We start from the raw sequence: 12,297 nt of genomic DNA, 5'->3' as shown, positions 1-12,297 counted from the left end.
CATTCTGATGGAGGCGGAACGCAACAACATTCGTGTCCCGTTCATTGGGTGCACGCTAAAATGCCCCAGGCAGTCAAAATTAACCCGGAATCCTCCACTACGGCGTCCCTCATAACCCGCTGAGTACTCTCAGGACGTTAAACACCACAATTTAATTTTTCACTACCGTTAGGCTAGTGGTACAAGAGAAGTATAAAATGAACTCCTGAAGATCAAGAAGCGGTTTTCATCGGACAATAGTAGCCAATAGTAGTAACAACAGCCGCCATGATGGACTGGTGAATTGCCGACTGGATTGGCTGCAATGGTACCGCGTAACTCCAAGAAACAGTGCGACAGTTTAGGTATGCGCATGGCTCACCCGAACAGAATCACTCTTCACTGTAGATGTACAGTTCGACACTCACCGCTTTAAAGATCTTCACAATCCTCACGGGCTGCCGTAATGTCCGCGCACATTAATTGTCCTTCGAAAATCGGAGAGGCTCAAGTGAGCAGCCCAAGATTTTGTATAAGACTAGGCCAAAAAGCAATGTCATGGTTACAGGCATAACAAAAGAAACACAGAACCGCCCGCGAAGAGATCCAATAATTGCAAAATTTTGCAAAAGTGCGTGTTTCCGAATGAAAATATGTACGTTGCTCGGACGTGGGGTGCAAGACAGTAAACAACTAAATGTTAGTACGAACAGAAGGCAACTAAAAGGATACACAGATAAATGGGACAGCTAGGCGCTGCTTTATCCATTTTTGAATCGACGCTTTTTTACGCGTTGTTAATCCGTCGCTAAGCTTTTTACAGCTGAAAACTAGATTTGCTTTGTACGCCCTCACATTCAGCTTCAACCTCACCATATGGTGAATAAAAAAATTGAAGCTTCGCCACCATCGCCACTATGTTTCGAACTCATGAACCACCAAAGCCTTGTGTTACATGGCATGGTATGTACATTGCGAAGTAATGGTATATTGGAGAAAAGCTGCGCAGTGCGAGAAATTGGCTGGAAAAACGCGACATTTTGGAGCCACCAGGTATTAAAAGCCAATTTAAATTGTAATTTTGTTTATGTTTGAAGCATCAAGAAGCTAGTTAAATTGTACGTTTTTTTATCTCTCTCTGTCTCTATCATTGCCTATGTCGGCATCTGAAAAAGAGGAATCAGATGGTAGGTCACGTAAAATGTGCTCATTGGTTTCATAAAATTATTAGCATTACAGCTTGTAACTCCAAGTTGAAGTCGATGCCTGTTCTATTCTGCTACATGTGCGTTGCTGTGAAGTCATTGAGGTGGATAGCACAACTGCGTCATTCCTCTTATACTCTACAGCAAAAATAATAGTAATAATACATTCATACGAAATAAAATTATAAACATAAGTAAATGAAACAATAACTATATTTATTTACTTATTTATTCAAAATAAACAAATAAATATAGTCATTGCTTCAAACCGACGTTCAATTACAATAAAAAGTAACAATGCCGCAACGAAAAGTTCACTGAACATCTAACGTCGGTCCGCTCCGCTAACCCAAATGCTTCATACGCTTTGTAGACTTTGGCTGTTAGTGCAGAAGTTGATACCCCGTGATTTGCTAGTATGGGCCCTTTTTCATGATGTGATCCAAATTAAATTTTTAATTCCTTGCTTAATAATTGCATTGTACACGTTACGTCGTACGTATAGGTTGTCCTATCATTTACGGGCTTCTGTTATGAGCTCTCTCCATGTATCGTCGATGGCATACGTTTATCGGAGGAGAACTGTGACTCCACGTGTGAGCGAATGACAGCTGTGTGAGGTGCGTGTCATGTAGATGATTTGGATGTGACATAAGCAAGCAACTTACTTTTACCCATGCATCCGCCTGATGTAGCGTACGGCCACACGGGTCGATAGTATCCATTCCTGTTCCCCTGATAAAGTGCACACACAAAAAAAAGAAAGCTGTACTCTCGCAGCTTTCTTTCGAAGGTGGCCTTCAACACTACTCTGTAGATCTTGTAAATAAACCTGACATGACCTGACTTGTAGCGTGCAGCTATCGTTCGTAAAAGATGTCATCTTACCGTTTTTCTTCCTTTTCCCAGTAAAACCTAAATATACATGGTATTACACGGACCAGCATGCGGGCGAGCTGTATTCAAGCAATTATGTTCAATTATATTACCTTTGTTACTGACTAGGAAAAATATAATGATCAGCTGTCGCTGCATCCAGTGAAGAGGTAGCAAACCTCGTCAAGCGGTTTCGCTTTTTAATGCGTTAGCATTAAAGGGATACGGACACAAAAGTTGGCGGGTGGTCTTTTGCGTCCGAACAAAAGTTAAACTGTTGAAAATGACGAATGCAACAAGCTGCTTTGAAACAAGAACAAGAAACAACTTTTTTTTGCGATTTTCTGTTGCACCTTGCCTCCAAGCGGCCGCCGGCAGAAGCTGAAATTTGACGTCATAACACCCACCCGCGACCAGGGTCGGCCACAGCTGTCGCAGTGTTTCCAGGGGTGTCGGTCCCTTGCAGCGTGTAACCCCTTTCGGCGATCTTCGCGCGTGGTCCGTCTGAAACACGATCACCGTCGGCGCTCCACGTAGGTGGTGCGTCTTACATGAGGCTTCCCGCGATCGTCGCTCGGTGTTGACGCGTATTAAGGAAATGCCCAGACTGTTATAACAGCATCGTCGGTCGTGACACGCCGTCGCACACGTTTCCCAGAGACGAGAAGGTGCGTAAACTTTGGATACCTGCCTATTATAGAGCTTTAGCTTGTCCGGTAATCGGGCAAACCGCGGGCGTTGGGCGCTCGGGCAGAACCGTAAACGTGAGCGCCCTGTATGGTGCTGCCGCCTGGTGGCGCAGAGCTCAAACAGACAAAAACAGCTAATATTGCAGTAGCCAAGTGTATTGTACTTCGCTGCTGGTGTAGATCTTCGGCAACAACACGATTACGTCCGCTGCCGAAAATTTACACCAGGAAATGACCAATAATTCTTGCATAATACCCAAACCGCATGAGATCGATTTTGTGCGCGACGGCGACGAGCAACGGCTTCGAGCGACGAAACGGGCCGTCGCGCGAACAGATCGCTCGTTCTTGTCCCTCGATAGCTCGGTTCTGTAAATCTAGAATTCGTCGCTCGTCACCCGGAAGTGCTGTGAGCGACCAGCCAATAGCGCGAAGCCGGAACTGGATATACATCAGTCAAGTACTACCGATTGTCGCACGGAACGAGAAAACGACTAGATTTTGATACGTGCAAGGATAATAACGTAGTGCAAGACCTTTAGAAATATTTATGCTGCTCTTTACACTAAAACAGCATCAACTTAAATTAATAAAGCACGCGTCACGCCAGTTTCCGCGAGTATTTGCTGCCGTCATACCGGCAACACCGGGAGACGTCGCTCGCCTCGTCGCTCGCATGCGGTACGACTTGTAGGCGACGAGCGAACACGACAGCCATCTCCATCGCGTCGCTTGTCGCTGTCGCGCGCAAGATCGCGTGCATGCGGTTTATACTTAAGTGTCTGGTGCAGAGCGAAATCTTCGCGCTACGGTTCGCGAAAACCTGACCGGCATTTCCACGGCCGCCTACTCTTCTTCGTTGCTTGACGGGGAAGGCTCGTAACCGAAAGCGGTACTTTTTTCTTGCCAAGTGAGAATGGTCCTCGTCTTCAGACGTGTACTCATCGCGGGTAGACGCACCATAACTCGAATCCATGCTCGCAAAGGCGGCGTCGGCGCGCTTCGAATGACCGCGGCCGGCTGGCTGGCTATACGACGAGGTTGTCGTGACGTCACGCCTTCCGACTCCCGCGGGTCGGGACCTGGGGCCGATGTGTCGTTCAGGTTTTGAAGGACGGTCCTGATTTCTTCCAGGGTGAAGGGTTCGTCGAGGTCGGGGTTGTCCACTCCAGTGTACGGGGAACCGGGTGCCTCGGCCTCGTTTTCCTGGCTGCTCGAGAGTGGCATGCAAAAGGGCCGAAGACCATATTCAACAGACTTCGATTACAATCAGGAAATTGCCGTACGAACCAATTCGGGACACGCCATCCCGTGCGTCGACAAAATCAGAGTCTTGGGTGTGATAGTTGAGACTAAAGACGTCAATGCCTCTACGGTTCAGAAGCTCGTCACCAAGACCAACAACGCTATCGGACTCATCAGAAGAATTGCCAATAGACTCAGGGGCCTCAAGGAACATAATCTCGTCCAACTCATACACGCGTTCGTCACCTGTCACTTCGCATACGTCGTGGCAATGCTTAATTGGTCAAGATCCGAAAGGGACAGAGTCAATGCGCAAATCAGAAAGGTCAACAAGCAAGCCCTCGGCATTCCGACCAGCACCTGGGCCCCTGGGCATGCACAACTGAGGCACCTGGGCATGCACAACACCCTGGAAGAAATTGCCGAGGCTAAGCAGCGCGCCCAGCTTGCTAGGCTTTCGACGACGCCTCCGGGGCGCACGATCCTAGCGAAGCTAGGCTTTGCTCAAGGAAACACAGAAAAAGACTTTGCGGACCTCCCACGGGACATCCGCGCTAAGATCACGGTCCGACCTTTACCCAGAAATGTACACCCCGAAAACAACAGGGGCAGACGACAAGCGAGAGGACAATTCCTCCTTAACTAAGCCTTGGCAAACCGCGAACGCTCAGCTTTTGTGGACGCGGCCGGCATACGCGGGAAACAAAGCTTTCGCAGTGGCGGTGGTGGACGGCCGCGGATCAACAAGACATGCAGCCACGGTAATCCAAGGAAGCCTGAACAGGCTGAACAGGTTGCGATCGCCGTTGCGCTGACCAATGACAATATTTCTCACATCTACAGCGACTCCATAGCCGCTATTTAAGCTTTTCAAAAGAGCACGGTCTGCGCACAGGCTCTAAGAATTGTCAGAAAGAAAGAGATTAAGCACCACGTCATATACTGGTTCCCGGCACACTTAGGACCAAAGATCGGCGACGTCCCCAACCTTAACGAGGTGGCACACGAGGCTGCGCGCGCGCTTACAGACCGCGCGGCTTCACCCGACCACTCGGAGAACAAGGACGCCCCCACTACATACAATGATATCACTAAACACTACTACCTACAACGTAGAGAGTTTAGCACGCCACACCGCATGCTCACTCGAGCTCAAGCGGTTACTCTCAGAATGCTACAAACAGACGCATACCCCACGCAATACAGACTACACCACTACATGTCTGAGCTCTACGACAAGTCTTATTGCACCAATTGCAATACATCCCTTAACGTCTATCATTTACTCTGGCCGTTCTTGCAAAACTATCTAATGTTACACGCGCTCATGTTACACGCGTTCTGGTGCTGTCGAGAAGCCCTTTCCTTTCAGAACAGAAGCGCGTGAAAGATCAGATGAAGTGCTCTACATTCCCCAATTCATTGGATCATGTGCACGGTCGACCTAAAACTCCCACGCTGAAGTGAAGGCCGATCCTGTTCTTATAGAAGGGTGGCTCCCGCGTGGCTTTAAAACAGCGGGCTGATCGGCCCTGTAGGCCAGTAGGACAGATGTTTCTAGGAGCGTATTGGCCAGGACACTTCCGTAAAAGGAAGGAAAATAATCAATTATTGAGAATAAACTCATATCGGTATATCAAAGAATTCAGCTGTGTGATGTACGTACATGAATCTATAAAGAACGTGCCATGTGAATGCCCTCAGTACATGACAAACTGGCAGTGCTTGACTGACGCTTTTGCCCACCTCGACAGCCCAACCTTTGTGTAGAACTGTTCACAAATGTTCACTTTTGCAATACGCGCCGTGACATTCAACCACTGCGAGGGGAAAAATTCACAGCTTGTGTTACTCATCAGGGCCTCCCTTGCTTCTATGTGGCAGAGCAGATCCCTTAGCGACAGCAAGAACACGCACAGACGTCATCGCTCACGGCGCCGTATCACGTAGCACCCTGCTGTGACACACGTGTTTGCGGGAGGGAAATTACTCTCCTTCGTAAGCAGATCGGTTGTTAAGAAAGCTCGCTGAAATTCCTGATGGATTCCACGTCCCTCAACGTTCACTGATTCGGTGCTCATTAATAAAAAAAAAGCCCCTCGACCAAATTGTCGGAAATTTGGTTATCCATACAGTTCAGCGATTTCTGTTTAAAGTACTGAAAGAAAAAAATTGACCAAAAGCGAAAAATGGGCGAGTTGGTATAAGGAAGCATGGGAGCGCCAACTACTGGGGCACAAGCGTCATGCCCAGTAGCGCTGCGTAGACAGGATCGCTGTTTCCTGTCTTTCTCGAGCCTTAGCTTGTGTCCCAGTAGTTTGCGCTCCGAATCAGCAAAAAAAACATTGGTGGCGGATACACCCTTTGAAGAGGATTGGCGACTTTAACGTGATTACCAATCTTTCCTTTGATGGATTTGTAATTGGTGATGGCTGATTTATATTTTAAGATTAATATATTATGATAATGATTGTGATTATGATGATGACGATGAAAGTAAAGAGTACGAGACAGTTGTGATATATGAAATTGCAGAGTGTTAATGAGATGTTCGCATACTATCTCTAATGGTTCTATATACGGACTTAGCTTGTGGTATGTACGTACGTGCGTATACCCAGTGGTCCCGATTAGCCAGACAGTAGTCAACAGCAAGTTGTCTATTTGGGCACAAATCAAATCGTCCATGTTGTCTATTTGGCAAGACAGCAGTCAGCACATACATAGTGGCCCCAAGCTAATAGGCAACTTGAGTCACTGCGAATGTGCGTGGCCCAATTAGTCAACTTGGGTCACTGCAACTCACGCCTGATCCAAACGTGATTGTACGACGTTCTTGTGCAGGTTCTATAAGAATAATAATCGCATTAAAAGTACGTTTAATTATTTTTAATGAATCTGGTGTTGACCGAAAAGGTGTCGGTGACAGTAAATTTTCCAAGAGAGGCAAGAGGGCGATGGGCGCGCGGCTGCAAGCCTACATGCACTCCCATGCAAGAAGCCTCGCTCAAGTAAACGTCACTCAGCAACCTGTCGCCGAAGCAAAATATTTCAATATTTTTACAGCAAAGCTGTATATGGCTAGTCTCCAGTGGATCGATGTCCGTACAACAAGATTCCCGAAGATTGTGCAATACCGGGCCGACCCGTGGTGGAGGTGAAGCAGGCTTCAAGCACTCCGCCAACTTGGAAAAATAAGTTTAATATCTCGAGTCCAAATACAACCCGTAACAGGTATTAAGCTGATAAGAATACTACACTTTGACCCTCGTCGGTCATGTCTACGTTAGCACCATACACGTGTACGCCATCAAGCGTATTCAAACAAGTGCCTACCAATCTGAGTGTCTTCTGTCTCCTGACGTCATGCTCTACGTAGGCTCCTCAGTTCTTATCTGACTGTATGGATTGCATGGGTTAAAGAGTTCCTCTCCAACAGACAATTCACCTGTGCTAATGGCTGTAACTCTTCTTCTGTTCCCTTAACATCTGGAGACCCCCAGGGCAGCGTACTTGGTCCCCTACTTTTCTTAATTTGTTATTATGATCTTCCCAAATGTGTCTCACCTCGAATTACATTATTCGGAGATAATTGTGTTATATATCACAACGTTACTAGTGATACTGACCGCCTTTCATTACAAACGGATCTTGATGCGGTGACTCCCTACATGGTGTACCTCGTGGTTAGTGTCTCTAAATGCGTCTAAAACAAAGCTAATGTCATTTAGCAACCATTCCACTCGACTTCCTACAGCCTACTTTCTCAATAATGCTAGCGTATAAATTATGCCAACTTACAAGTACATTGACCTTCATCTTCAGTCGAATTTACCTTGCCATTACCATATTAACACCGTCTTAGCATCAGCTAAGCGAGAATTCTGTCCTCTTAAACGTAACTTCAAGCACGTACCTTCACATTTAAAGGAACTTGCTTATATCACGCTGATCGGGCCAAAAATTGGCTATGCTTCCGCCATATGGAATTCCGATCAGGCATACGTCATCAACATTGAATCCCTGCAAAACCGCGCTGTTCGCTTCATCTATTCAGACTATTCACGCTTCACCAGCGCCGCAGCATTAAAACAACGTGCCGAGTTGGAACCACCATCACGTCGACGCCACTTCGCTCGCCTAACCTTAATTCATAAACTGTACCATCATTCCACGCTTCACGATGACTTCTTTTCGCCATTCCCTGCCGTCTTCCCGCGCCGGGACCACGAGAACAATATAAAGCGCATAACATGACAGTCATCTCTCTACGCAAGATCATCTATTCCTCGCAGGTTAATACAACTTTGTAGAATGGAAAAACCTACCATCAATAACTTATAGAATAAATAACCTACCATAAACTACCATTGTAGGTGAACTTCAGTAGCATAGCTACTGAAGTTCACCTACAAGCTTTCTAAGCTTTGTTGCAGAATGAAACAATGGTTAGAGCTAGCCGAATAGTTATTACTTATTCTGATGTTATGTGCATATCAGCATACTGTGTATCAACTGCCTTGTGATTGTAATAATTCATGCATAAACCCCATTGTTGACACAGCTATTTCGTGTTTTTTTAATGTGTTATGTTTATATTTCATGTTTGAGTTTTAGTTCATATTTCTGCTGTAAACAATGTATTATTAGTTGTATTTGGAGCGCTAGTGCTGTATTTCTTATACAAGAGTTTGGGTCTCTCCGCCCCGCCCGCCTATGTAATACCCTCGCATGAAGGCCCTTATGTGTATATTGAATAAATAAATAAGTAAATAAATAAATAAACTCTCATGTAAATTAAATGAATCAAAAGGTGATTTAGGCGAACTAATGCAGTTAATTCCATGATAAGTGATTAAAGGTGATGCGTTTAAATGTGAATTAAGTGCTGTAAGTGGTAAATGTCACTCTAAGGTATATTACGGGAATCAAAAGGTGAATGAAGTGAAGTAAGGTGAATGAAATGGGAAATCACGCAAATCTAAGGTGAAAAAATGGCGCAGTTTCGCCCGAAAGGCGAAGCATCAATTGCGATAGCAAATTAGTAGAGAGCTATACGGAGTAGGGATGGTAGTTTTATCGGCTGCATAAACTTGGACACATTAGCTTGCTAACTGAATTAACAAGCGTGATGTAAGCGCGCACAATTAAACATCGATAGATCACACTCGATGACCGCAGACAAACACTGTCAAAGCGCTGACGTGCGCAAGCGCGGCCACTGCAGCGAGCGAAGGTTCGTGCGGACTACCGCTTCAACGGAAACTGAGCGGCGAAAGCACAGCGTACAAAAAGGTCAGAGCCGTCTGGAGATCGCTTTCAAAATACGGTGCGCGCGACAGCCCGCACCGACGCAATGTACAAGTGCGCAGTTGTTGGCAGAGTAGGAGCTGCCCCTCCCCCCTCCCTCCCGCGCTGCCTTCCCGCTTTCCTCTTTTCGCGAGGGAGATTGAGTCGCCAGTTCCCCTTGCGCCCGGCTGCTAGACACGCATTTGGTGCCGCACCACAGCATCGCCCCCCCCCCCCTCCCATACCCCCATGGCTTTCGCGCGACGGAAGTGGCGTTTGCTCTCCGCCGTGCGTTCGCTCTCCGTGAAAACATGCGTCCCCCGCGCGCTTTCACTCGCACATACGGCGCGCGGCAACGATTTTATCGCCCTTGGACTTTACACAGAACCTCACGGTGGCGACGACGGCGACGGCAGAAATCCGCTTGAAGTGTCCATATAATGGCTATCGCAGTAAAAAAGTGAATCAAATGTGAATTATGCGTCTACCATGTCTACCGCGACCAATCATACGGTGTCTACGTGTACATCCGGTTAGGCGCGTCATGAAAAAAAAACCGTGCGATGACGTGGTGCCTCGTATAAAACACGGCGCGCTTCAATCCATCTCATCCTACTGAACGCGCTGTGTCGCGTGATGGAAAGTAAGTCTTGGGAGGATGAACTAACTACAACAAAAAAAACAAGTAAACAGAAAGCAAGTAATAGGAAGTATCAACGCAATCGAATGAGAATGTCACATTAATTTATTTTGATGTATCGCGAGTGCACATGCTTTCGCCTTCGTCCTCTTTAGCATATGCTAAATTGCCTGTCAACATTTTCCTTCCTTCCGGTGTCCTTCTCCTACGTAACTACTTCTCGTGTTTGGACGTCACTATACATACACGTTTTGAGAAACTGTTCGTTGAAGCGCTATTATACTAAATGAATTAGGCGGCTCTGAGGTTTGCCAATATATTCTCTGCGTCTTCGAGAAAGGGAACAGTCAGCGCAACAAAATCAAGTCAGCCGTATCTAACCTTTCATTTTAACTTACGCTCAAACAAAATGTCATCTAGAGCCATGTTCAACTGCGCTTTGCACACATGCACTTGCACTAAACTATTGCAAGAAAATGTTTAAAATGAAATTAAATTATGAGATTTTATGTGACAAAACCACCACATCCAAATTAATCCGGAGTCGCGCCACTACGACGTGTCTCATAATCATGTGAGACAGGTCGTCCGTCCGTCCGCCCGTCCGTCCGTCTGTCTGTCTGTCAGTCAGTCATCGAAAGCGGCCTGTTCCGCCGCCTACCGAACAACGCGAAGCCTTCCCATCCGTTTGCCGAGCGTTCACTGAAAAGGAGACCCGACGCAACGCGCGCGAGGCCCTTTCCTTCCCTTGGCTTTCTCCCGGCGCACGCTCGCTCCTGATTGGGTGCTCCCGTCACGTGTTACGGGCGCGCGCCTCACGTCTTTCAGTTTCAGTTTCACTTTATTCAGTCAACTTAATACAAATCATGGTTACAAAAGTATTTGGACCATTAGCCTGTGTGGCTAGTTAGCGCCACCCCGTCACCAGCGCGAGACGGGTTTTTTGCGGTCAACCTACAACGACACTGACACTTGTGAGGCGATACAAGCTTCTCGTGAAAAGTAGGCACTGCGGTAACTATTATTAAATGCGAAGCATTTTTTGGAGAACATTTACCACTGTGACAGTATCTATGTAGCCGCCTACGTCTTGGTGCTCTTATGGCTGTTTCGTTAACTTTGTATGTGCCAAAATTGACATAGTATGAAATAGTGTATGACGAATACAAATGATAGGTCATCACATAAATGTCATGACATGCGTGTCATGTAGGTCATGAAACAGCCGCCTACGTCTTGGTGCTCTTATGGCTATTTCGTTAACTTTGTATGTGCCAAAATTGGCATAGTATATGAGTGTATACCGAACATAAATGATAGGTCAATACATAAATGTAATGACATACGTGTCATGTAGGTCATGAAACAGCCGCTTAAAATGACAATGACGCAGCGAAAAAAGTTGTCGCAGTTTCACCTGAAAGGTGAAGCATCAATTGCGATAGCAAATTTGTAGAGAGATATACGGAGTAATGATATTAGCTTTATCAGCTGTATAAACTTGGACATGCAGCAGCACCGGCAACGCGCCGAACTGTTGTCGACGCCGTCGGCATTTTGCCCGCGTTCGCTCAAAATGCGTGCGGCGTTGGTGACTGTTGCCGGAGCCTCTGATATAAATAGGCACTTGGTGCCGCAGCTAAACGTCGCCTCCCTTCCCTCCCCCTTCCCCCCCCTCCCCCACGGCCTCTCGCGCATCGGAAGAAGGCGCGTTTGCTCTACATATATGGTGATTGTAAAGGAGGAAAGAGACGCCTACTTCTGCAGCCCTTAAGGAAGCACGGCGCAGAACGCGCGTTTGTTCTCCGCCGTGCGTTCACTCCCCGTGAAAGAGCGCGTCCCTCGCGCCCTTTCACTCGCACATACAGCGTTCGGCGGCGCGCGGCCACGATTTCATCTCCATTGACGTCATACGGAACCTCACGGCGACGGCGACGGCGACGGCGACGCCGACGGCAGAAATCTGCTTTTGAGTGTCCATATAATTGCTATCGCAATAAAAAAATATTACCGCTCAAAACCACTGAAATGGGTTCGGACGTGGCTACTAAGTGAAGTAACACTAATGGATGATGGTAGAAGTCATGGTCATGAGCATGACTCAGCAAAAATGACCATGACTCAGCGAAAAAAGATGAACACTCGAAAACCACAGGAATGGGTTCGGACCTGGGCACTAAGCGAAGGAAACACTAAAGGAGGATGGTAGAAATCATAGTGATAAGCATGACTCCCCAAAAAGCCGGCATATCCCACGCCCTGTGGGAATCGATTTTATGTGAAGCAGTGTGCGAGGAGCCTACCAAGTTAACGAAATGATCATCCAGTTAACGAAACGATCATGAGAGCACCAAGACGTAGGTGGCTGTTTCAT

At 46.9% G+C, this 12,297-nt stretch overlaps 1 long non-coding RNA gene and 1 pseudogene across 1 annotated transcript in view; one reads left to right on the top strand and one right to left on the bottom strand.

The window, feature by feature from the left end:
* Nucleotides 1-12,297, top strand: part of LOC125940151 (uncharacterized) — a 44,651-nt gene that overhangs the window by 17,365 nt on the left and 14,989 nt on the right. The gene's annotated exons all lie outside the window — the stretch shown is intronic.
* Nucleotides 7,101-7,275, bottom strand: LOC119465476 (U2 spliceosomal RNA; annotated as a pseudogene).

The sequence above is a fragment of the Dermacentor silvarum genome, chromosome 9, assembly GCF_013339745.2.
Source record: "Dermacentor silvarum isolate Dsil-2018 chromosome 9, BIME_Dsil_1.4, whole genome shotgun sequence".
In the NCBI taxonomy this organism is placed as follows: domain Eukaryota; kingdom Metazoa; phylum Arthropoda; class Arachnida; order Ixodida; family Ixodidae; genus Dermacentor; species Dermacentor silvarum.
This window is presented reverse-complemented; position numbering and strand designations above follow the sequence as displayed.